Genomic DNA, 10,659 nt, shown 5'->3' with positions numbered 1-10,659 from the left:
TTCCACGTTAATGATCTAAAGCACGATTTGATTGAGGTCCACTTTGCCATGGCCTACACTACATCATGCGAGTTTTCTCCACATCAGCTGCAGCGGACCCTATCCCCATCACATGCGGAGTCCCAAAAGGCTCTTGTGTCTCCCCCACTTTGTATGATATATTTACAAAGCCGCTATTCGACAAACTGGACCGTCTGGGTGTCACCTACACTAACTATGCAGATGACACCCAGATCCTCCTCACCATCTCGGGCAACTACAATGCGGACGTCACCCGGATCAACAAAATCTTCTCCATCATTCAGGCATGGATGGCCACCCACGGCCTATGCCTGAATGATGAGAAGACAGAGCTTCTTCTGGTCGGCTCTCCCAATAACCTGTCAAAACTTAGTCCTTGATACAGTAACATTATCATAGATGGTAATACCATCCCCATTGTTAAGAGTGTGAAAACCCTAGGCTTCCACCTTGATGCCAACACCAACCTCTCCAAACAAATCAACGCGACCGCCTCAGCCACTGCCTATACGGATAAGCTAATTAGAGCTAGCAGACCTTTCCTATCCTCCAACAGCTGCCTCACTCTTGCCAGAGCCCTCATTCAGTCCAAACTGGACTACTGCAATAGCCTGTACCTAGGAGCCAACCTATCCATAATCAACAAACTCCAGGTTCTCCAAAATAATGCACTACGCGCAGCACTCAACATCCCAAGGCGAGAGCACATTTCCACAACCAGGAAAGCGTGTAAATGGCTTTCCATACAGCAAAAAAGTGACCTCAAAACCCTCACACTCACTTACAAGTCCTTATACCACTTGGCCCCACCGTACCTCACCAATAAATTCACTTTAAAAACCGCCAGCATAACCACCAGATCATCCAACTCCTTATGCCTATCAGTGCCTAAATATGCCCTAAAAAGAGCAGGAGGAGCTAGCTTCACAGTGCTTGCCTCCCAACTTTGGAACACCCTACCACTCAACATTAAAACTATTGAGTCCTTTCCGATCTTTAGGAAACATGTTATTAGCTGGTTACTGAACAAAGAATAGCATTTACCCTTACTTTCTAAAATCTTCAACTCCCTAAGGCCGCCAACATGTCTATATTATATGTAAATCATTGCACCATGTAATTTATGTAAATTGCTGTACTATGTAAATGTATATCTCATGCCTGTAACCGCTTCCTTAAGCGCCCTTCTACCTACGGGTCCGGAGCGCTATACAAGTAAATAAAACAAACAAACAAACAAAACATCAGAGGCCAAGGAGTGATTCATGAAGATATATTGTTTTGATTCAGGATTTCAGTTTACACCACTCCTCAGATAGTGCTGGTGAACATGGGCATTCAGCAAATAAGGTGAGTTCAGCATAGAAAGTGCTAAAGGTTTGTTTACCAATATTAGTTTATGCGAATAGTTGCAGCCTAATTAAAACAGTATTCCACTAATTGCCTAATAAAATATGGGAGAGGAAAAATATTTAATGGCCAATATGAACCTAATTTATGCAACCGCTCAGCTATTCTAAACATTGCAACCCAGTAATAGTCTTATAATCAGCGCAGGGAATGGGCCGGAAGAAGACAGAGAGGTGCTCAGACAAAAGACATATTGCAGGAGTGCTGTTCCGTCCCCCAGACCCAGGGGCCACTACATGTCCAAGATCCTGCACCTCAACAAGCAGACTGCTTTCAGAAAAGTCTTCTGAAAGCAGTTTGCTTGTGGAAGCGCAGGTCGCTCACATGTGCCACAGAACGCAGGGGCTTGCACAGAAATCTACTAAATAGCTCTGATGCTGTATTATCCCACTTACTGCACACGTAACCCGCTCTTCAATTCTGGACACTGCATACAGAAACTGCCAAAGCCTCTCTGCAGTGCTGCAGCTGTCCAAACGGATATACATGTCCTGCAATTTACAAACATCTCTTTATTAGGGTGAATCATGTGACCAATGAAAACAGAAGGGTCCACTATTCGATTAAAAGGGTGTCTTACCGAATCACTATAAGACATGTTAAACATTTAAAATAATGGACATTATGATGCTCCCATAACGTAAATCGCCAGGATTGGGTTCTATGAAGAGATACTGTGTTGCACAATCTGACCGGGGCCACGGCGCCAACCCTCCAAAGAGGTGACAGTTCCCCCCCCCTAGTAAATTGTTTCCATGTCCAGCACTGCTTATAATAACGTATATTAAGGCCCTCGAGAAATAGCACACTACCCCCAAGATCCTACACAAGCACCTCACCAGCAGAGTTACTGTCGGTTATGAACGAGTACATGCGCGGAAACAGTTTGGCGTTTGTACGACACGTGCCTTTAAGGTAGGGGATTTCCCTGAAATACCCACAAAATCCAGGCACACCTCGGTGGCCAGGAGGGGGCTAAAGCATACATGCCAACCCTCCCGATTTAGGCGGGAGACTCCCGATTTTTGAGTGAAAAATAAAATAAATGTAACCCCAATGCATTCTTATGGGAAAATGTTGGTCTCCCTATTTCCCCGATCAAATCTCCCTCCCAAGTGCGTCCAAATGTTGGCCTGTATGCTAAAGTTGTGGCCATTGCGTGGCGTGTATCCCTCCTTCATCACTCTGTTGAATACAAACCGAGCCCTATGTAAAATTCAAAGCAGCAGGGCATCTCTGAACTCATGAAAATTGCTGACATGGAGATTTCCGTCCCAGGCCACGCTTGAATCCCGTCACCCCTATTCCGACAGTTTCGAGGAAACGCCGCTTTCGAAAGCCAGAAATGCTTATACGCTGAAGATTCTGGTAAATGTGAAACAATGAAACATGAAGGCAATAAATCATAAGCATTCGGCAGCCACTTCACTGTAAGAATTCGTGCGATTTCCACAGGCAAACGCATCTGTCATTGCTCGCCGTCGGCCATCTTTGCTGTGCAGGGAGCAATGCCGAGTGCGCAGGCGCGCAGCATGTCATGGACGGTAAGTGCCAGCTAATGAGGGAGAGAAAGCTGCAATGTAAGCAATCCAGTGCAAGTAGGTGGTCTAAATATAGGCGTTCAGGGCATCACGCACCAGCCCATCTGGAGTAGAAACGTGTTGGGCCCAACATTACTGCTACCTGCTTCGAGCCCGAGGGCTGTACTTTCATTCTTAGCATTCCTAATTCAAACAGAAGCTCAAATGTACTGCGCTCAACCCCGTTGCCGGCTGCACAGAAACAGATGTGAATGTATGACATTGATGCTACTACCTCAATACCAGAGAGTATGATGAGCACGGCCAGGACAGCCCCTAGGATTTGCGGGCCATGGATGGCCTAAAATGTGCGGGTCACCTTCATTTGCCAACATGGTGGCCCGTGATATTACTTATATTAGTATACGATTTGTCACTGTTAACATTTACCTATGTGGCAATATCAGGAGTGAGGCTTTTTTTGTCGTAGGTAGCAGACAAAATGACAAGGGAGCCTCCCGAGCCTTGATTGGAGAGGGTGAAATGTCTGCAACTGTTTGGCAGAGTGCAGGAATTGAAAGGGGAAGCAGGGAATCCCATAACAGAATGTTGCACATCACTTGGTGTGGTAACTTCTGGCGCACCACAGCAAAAACCAAAAGCTGGCACCTGTGAATAAACGTACAGTAAGTGTACATACCTTACAGTGAAATACACAAGTTTGATTCAATTGACCTTTCCCCTTAGAAAAAAGTGCAACAGACAAAAGAGCATTGGCATTTAAAAAACATGAATCAGCACCAGAAATTACCTGAGAGGGTAGATTTTCCAATAACTACTCTGGAAAAGTGTAAAGGGTACTCACCTTTTAATCCCAACAATCTATAGAGAAATATTCCCAGCAAAACAAAATCCCAGTAAGAGACATGTGCTTTGATGACACTTTTATGTGGTCTTCTGGGCAAGCGTATGCACTTGGACAGACAACCTGGGTGAAATACTTGTAGCCGAACACTTGAGGAAGTTACCAGCCTAAAAGTAGTGACCACCGTCTAAAATAAATGTGCCCACCTACATGTATTTATGCCCTAAAATAACAACACATGGCCACAACGAGGTAAAATAACATTAATGGGATTGCAACCTCTGGGAATATATACATGACTTGCTTGTCTGCTCATCGTTTGCTCTTACCCCCATGTTTGGCTTTGAACAGTACTCTTTTTCTAAATGCGACTTAAAAAGTACACAAACCATAGTAAGGTATTCACAGAAATATATATAAATCCTTATAGAAACATGTTAGGGAAACATTGTTCTTTTCTGGTGGCACTATGCTCCTCTTCTTGAATGGGAGACTACAAATACCAGAATGCAATTCAGCAGAAGGCAAATGGGTTTTGAAAATGTACTTTCAAGACATAGACTATTGCGAGAAAAGCTTACTTACCAGTTTTGTGTTGCAATGTTTGACAAATACAGGCTTTTTATATGTTGTGATGAAAATATGACATATTACCCAAAACATTTTTTTTGCCGTTTTAAATATGAACATCTGAAAATGATGTAGTTAGTTTAAAACTGCTCTGTGAGATATATTTTAAGTGGTCTGAAGAAAGGTGTAGGCAGCTAACTGGTGCTTTGTATGTGCTTTTAGAATAAAAATTACCCTTTGCATTTCTTAGCACGGAAACGCCTTGCCCAAAACAATGGCCTCTTAAATGAGCCATGATATGTAAATCGCTGCTGCTTTAAAAGGTAGGCTAGAGCAAAGAAAGTGATTAGCAGTAATGATGGGGCCTGCTCCGTCTGATGGGCCGTTGGGAGGGGGTATTTGCCCTAAGAGCGTCAGATTAGCTTGGGAGGTGACACTGTGGCCTCGCTCGGAAAAAGCATGAATTGTCCAAGGAAACAGCACAGCCCCACTTTAAAATAAGGTGATCTGCTATAGTCGAGGCAGGCACTGGTGCTGGCAGGGGCCCCCTCAGTGAGTGGGGCCCTGTGCCACTGCACCTGCCTCACGCTGCCTCTGAGCACGGCTTGTTATCGCAGATGGACAGGCTCTAAGGACTTCCCCAATGCCATGATGACTATGTTAGTGTGCCATGTTCATCAGAGTTTCCTCTTGACTGTGGGCAGTCGGAGTATAATTTAAAAGTTTTTATAGCTCAGTGTTTTCGCGAGGGCTTTAGGGGCTAGGGGGGAAATAAAATAAATTGACTTGGGATTCAGAAGGTATAAGTGAACAAGCATTGTCAAAGCCAGCAGTTTTGGCTTCCGTGCAGGCATGTGTCAGAACGGCGTGTAATGATAAATGAATACACTACAAGCAACAAATATTCAAGATAAATGAAATTACGCTTCTATATTCGTTGGTGTCTTCCCTTTTCTGACCTTAACATGCTTCCCTAATCTCCCTTCCGTTAATGTCCTTTTTTAAGTTGACCATGTTTACTGTGTTGACACTAATGACATCAAAAGTGATGAACAATCAGAATAATTGACAAGTAGAACGTTAAAAGCGTATGTTTTAAGTTAATAATATATAAGAAATAACTATCATGAGAAATATAATAAGCCTCGTCTAGTCTTAATCATGAAGTAAAACCTCCTAATGCTAAGCATTAATGATTATTAAAAATACTTACAGAAGATAATGTATAAAGCAACCAAGTTAAAACTAATATCCACTCAACTAAAACCGCTAAAGTGAGGTCAAACATAAAATTGATGTACAGATACATATAATATGTCTAAGGTATTAAATATAAATTCATGAAAGTGCTATTAATAATCAATCATTATAATTACAATTGATTTTTAATAATGCGCTTAATACCGAAGAGGTTCTTAAGCACGGACCTGGGATTCTAACCTTGTAACCTGTGTTGCTTTGCGTCCTTTTGCTTCCAAGACGAGCATATTGCGACTGAGCTATACTACCAGTGCATCAATCATATTGATGAAGAATGAGACAAGAGAGAATTAAAAGGTATGCCATGTAATGTTTTGCTTTAAAACTAGGCTTGGTGTTGTTGCAAGACTTTTTTCTAACCTACCACGCTTTAATAGTATTATTTTGAAAACTTTCCAATTTGTAGTAATAATCTGTATCGCAACCAGTACAAATAAATCAAAAAGGGGAAAACATCGTTTGTCAGCATGTGTGTTAATAACTAAGCGGCTTAACAAAATATTTGTAAAAGCGATAGAAATATTAATCTTAAATACATGCTGCTGCCCTACCAAATATGATTCAGTTAAGATTTAATGAATTTGCATTAAAAAACACGTTTAAAAAGGTGCCAACCTCGTCTAGATAGGACCAACATTTTTCATTATTAATATTTTTAGCATTGAATAATTTGGGAGGTGTTAAGAAGGCTCCATGAACGAAAGGAACAAGTTAATTACCTGTGGTAACGTTCTTTCCACTGGATGTTCTTCCCAAGTATTCCTCATTTTTGATACTCCAAGTCTGATTGCAGCTTGATTTGGAATTGTTTTTTATAGTCTTGGGCCCCGTGCAGTGTAGAGTCATGGGCCTCGACGGCCTCCGTTCTGTCCTCAGCCGCGACGTCCACGCTGGTATAAGAAGTGCACACGGCAACCTTTGCGTCAGTTGTAGTTTTTTTCCTTCTTTGCATGCTTTGCCATAGATGGAGATGAATATGACATTGCAAGAAAGGAACATTATCATGGGTAAGTGACTTGTTCTCCAAATGGATTGTGCTCTCCCACGTATTCCTCATCTTTGATACACTTCCATAGCAGTTTGTATGAGAAGGTGGGTGCTAAGAATTCCTATTTATTGATGCTGCGGAGAACAGCCTTGCCAAATTTGGCCATTTCCCCTGACAGAGTCTAGGCAATAGAATCTGCTGAAGATATGAATGGACGACCAAGTAGCCACTTTGCAGATGACCTGCACAGCACCCCTCTTTCAGAGCCGAAGCAGCCACTCTTCTAGTGGAATGCGCCATCAAGCGAGTCCTTCCCTGCTAGAGAGTAGCATTCAGTAATACACAGAACTATCCATCGCAAAATGTTTTGCTTTGTCACCGACAAACCTATTCTACCTAAAAGTTGGTCATCTTGTCTAACATTTGTCATCCTTGACATATAAAAATGTAACGCCCTTCTTGGGTCTAGCCGGTGAAGACTCTCCTCCTCTTTGGAAGGATGAGGCGTGTTAAGGATTTCAATCTGGCGAGACACACCTGGGTCTCAGCCTAGGATCTAGCGCTCAATTGAGATGCCTTTCTCTTTATTTTATGCAGATTCAATTTGAGATGGTTCACAACTCGTCTCACACCCCCGTTTTCAAATACCCCGGGTCACAATGGACCATGAACCAGGCCGGTTGGAGAAATTGCAATATTTATTTATTTTTAAAATTCAAAAGAAATCATGCAATTCTTTATATGGGGCAGCAATCACTAATGGGGAGATAATTACAATGAAAATGGAAGCAATGCACTTGGTTAACCTTCTCCTGGAACATATACAAAGCACAAGTGAATAGGAGCACTTTTTGAATTAGGATAGATAGCAGCCATGGCATGGTTTCCCACTGTGAATAAAAGTGTGCCCAATAGCCTCTGTGAATAAAAGTGTGCCCAATAGCCTCTGTGAATAGAAGTGCGCCCAATAGCCTATCTGTGAAAGTTGAATCTAGAAGTGTGCCGAATAGCCTCTGTGAATAGAAGTGTGCCCAATAGCCTCTGTGAATAAAAGTGTGCCCAATAGCCTCTGTGAATAGAAGTGTGCCCAATAGCCCCTGTGAATAGAAGTGCACCCAATAGCCTCTCTGAGTAAGTTGATTCTAGAAGTGTGCCCAATAGCCTGTGTGAATAGAAGAGTACCCAATAGCCTCCCTGTGAAAGGTGCATTTAGAAGTGTGCCCAATAGCCTCTCTTTACAAAGTTGAACCTAGTAGTGTCCCATTCGCCCCTCTGTGAGAGTTGAATTTAGTAGCTGAACTAAATGTGTGCCCAATAGACTTTGAATTTAGAAGTGTGACCAATAGCCTCACTGTGAAACTTGCAATTAGAAGTGTGCCCAATAGACTATCTGTGAAAACCGCATTTCGAATATGCCCAATAGCCTCTTTGGAAAGTTGATTATAGAAGTGTGCCCAATAGCCTCACTGTGAAAATTGAATTTAGAAGTGTGCCCAATAGCCTCACTGTGAACATTGAATTTAGAAGTGTGCCCAATAGCCCTGCTGTGAAAATTGAATTTAGAAGTGTGCCGAATAGCCCCGCTGTGAAAAGTTGCATTTAGAAAGTGTGCCCAATATCCTCTGTGAAAGTTGACTATAGAAATGTGCCCAATAGCCTCTGTGTGAAAGTTACATTTAGAAGTGTCCCTAATAGCATCTCTGGAAAGTTACAATCAGAAGTATACCCAATAGCCTTTCTGTGACAGTTGAATCTAGAATTGTGCCCAACAACCTCTCTGTGAAAGTTGACTATAGAAGTGAGCCGAACAACCTCTCCGTGAAAGTGACTATAGAAGTGTGTCCAATAGCCTCTCTGTGAAAGTTGACTATAGAAGTGAGCCCAACAACCTCTCTGTGAAAGTGACTATAGAAATGTACCCAATAGCCCTTCTGTGACAGTTGAATATAGAAGTGTGTCCAATAGCCTCTCTGTGAAAGTTGACTATAGAAGTGTGCCCAACAACCTCTCCGTGAAAGTGACTATAGAAGTGGCCCAATAGCCTCTCTGTGAAAGTTGACTATAGAAGTGTGCTCAACAACCTCTCTGTGAAAGTTGACTATAGAAGTGTGGCCAATAACCTCTCTGCGAAAGCTGATTATACAAGTATGCCCAACAGTCTCTCTGCACAAAACCTAAGCTAGAAATAGCACTAGTAATGTGTACAGTCGAATTTAGAAGTGTACCTATTAGTACCCAATAACCCAACATCATCTCTGTGATCAGCTGAACCTAGAAGTGCACGTAATAGTCTGAATATCAATTGTGCAAATCGAACTTGAAGTGTGCCTAATAGCATACCCCACTCAATCTAGAACTACAATTAAAAAGCTGCCTAAACTCCTCCTAAAAGTCCAACTAAAACCATACCAGGGGTGTTACCACATCCAATTCCTCCTTAATAGTTTACCTGTACTCCAGCTTACTAGAAAGCCTACCCAACAGCGTAACTGTGCTGTAGCGACAAATAAATAGACCGCCTAATTAGCATTTCCTAACAGCTAGCTACACTTCAAAACGGCCTAATATCTGCAAGCTAGTACAAACATTTCACGAAAACCTAGAATAAGTGAATAATATCACCCGGCGTCGCAGAACCCTGAAATCAAGCTCACTCCCAGCCAGTTATATTATCGAATTTATATAGCCCAATAAACTAAAAATCGCACTTGAAACTGCACCTAACAGCTACTAAGCATGAGTGCTCTCACTCCACCAAAGTTTGTTGGAAACAAGCACCATGGACCGCCCCCACTGCACGATCTGCCTTCCCTCCCGTCCCGGCCCCCCTCTTCCCAAATCAACCCACCCTCCTTCGCTTTCCCTACCATTCCCCTCTCCAAACACCAAGACAGAGGGGCACGATGGCGAGCCAACCACCCTAAAACCACTCCTACCCAAACCTCACCACCGACCAACCAAGGATAACCATGCCCGCTCCCCTCACTATCATACCGGGGACATCCCACCCTGCAACATCCACCATAAGACCACTCCTCCCCTGAACCCCACCACCGACCAGCCAAGGATAACCATCCCCGCTCCTCTCACCATCATACCAGGGACATCCCGCCTTGCAACCTCCCACCCCCTGCCTTGCCCACAAACCCCCTCCACCACCAACCACACCCTTTCCCCTCCCTAGAAACTGCATGCCTGGCCCTAGCAAGGACCGAAGCCGCATCCCTCTCCCCCTCTGACCCCCTACCCTCTCTCACACTCCAATCACAACAAAGAAACTAAAGAGGAAACGTACCTGGTCCCCCTCAATCTCTCAACACTCTTCACCTCCCCTGTCTCGACCCACCTCCTCTTTTCCCCAATCACCTCCTTCCCCCGTGGCTTCACCCTTCCTGAAACCCCTCTCCCTCGACTTCTCATCAACTGCAACTGAAACGCCTAACTGCCCACAACCCACCTTCAAATCCCCCGAGCCAAACCCGATCATCCTAACACAGGCAATCACCCAATCCGACCCGAAGCGCACCATTTTGTCAGCGCGCCCACTATTCCCAATGATCATCACCCACACTACCCGCCCCCTCTCCAGCCTCCACTCTCTCCGCCAACACCCCCTTCCGCTCCAGCCCCGAGACCATCCTCGCCTGCCGTTGTGAACTGCATCCTCTTTAATGCCTGATCTGTAGCAAGAAACAGACGCTGCATCTTTGACCTCCTCGCCTCGGATAAACCAGACCTGGTCTTCATCACCGAAATTTGGTTCTCGGACGACTTTGCCCCAATCGCCAATGAAGCCTTCCCCCCTGACTACTCCCTCATCCCACTGAACCGTCCCTCTAGAGGAGGGGGAGTAGCATTCGTCTTCAAGTCTCTCTTCCGCGCCTCAATCATCGGCAACCAACCCTCCATTCCTTCCTGCAAATCTCTCCTCGTTAACCTATCCCTCTCCCCGTCGCTCTCACACAGCTTCTGAATAATCTACAGACCCCCTGGCTACGATAGACAATTCATAAACAACCTCTGCG

This window comes from Ambystoma mexicanum, chromosome 9 (genome assembly GCF_040938575.1).
Source record: "Ambystoma mexicanum isolate Mex_15411 chromosome 9, UKY_AmexF1_1, whole genome shotgun sequence".
In the NCBI taxonomy this organism is placed as follows: domain Eukaryota; kingdom Metazoa; phylum Chordata; class Amphibia; order Caudata; family Ambystomatidae; genus Ambystoma; species Ambystoma mexicanum.
The sequence above is the reverse complement of the archived record's forward strand: the minus strand, read 5'-3'. Positions refer to the sequence as shown.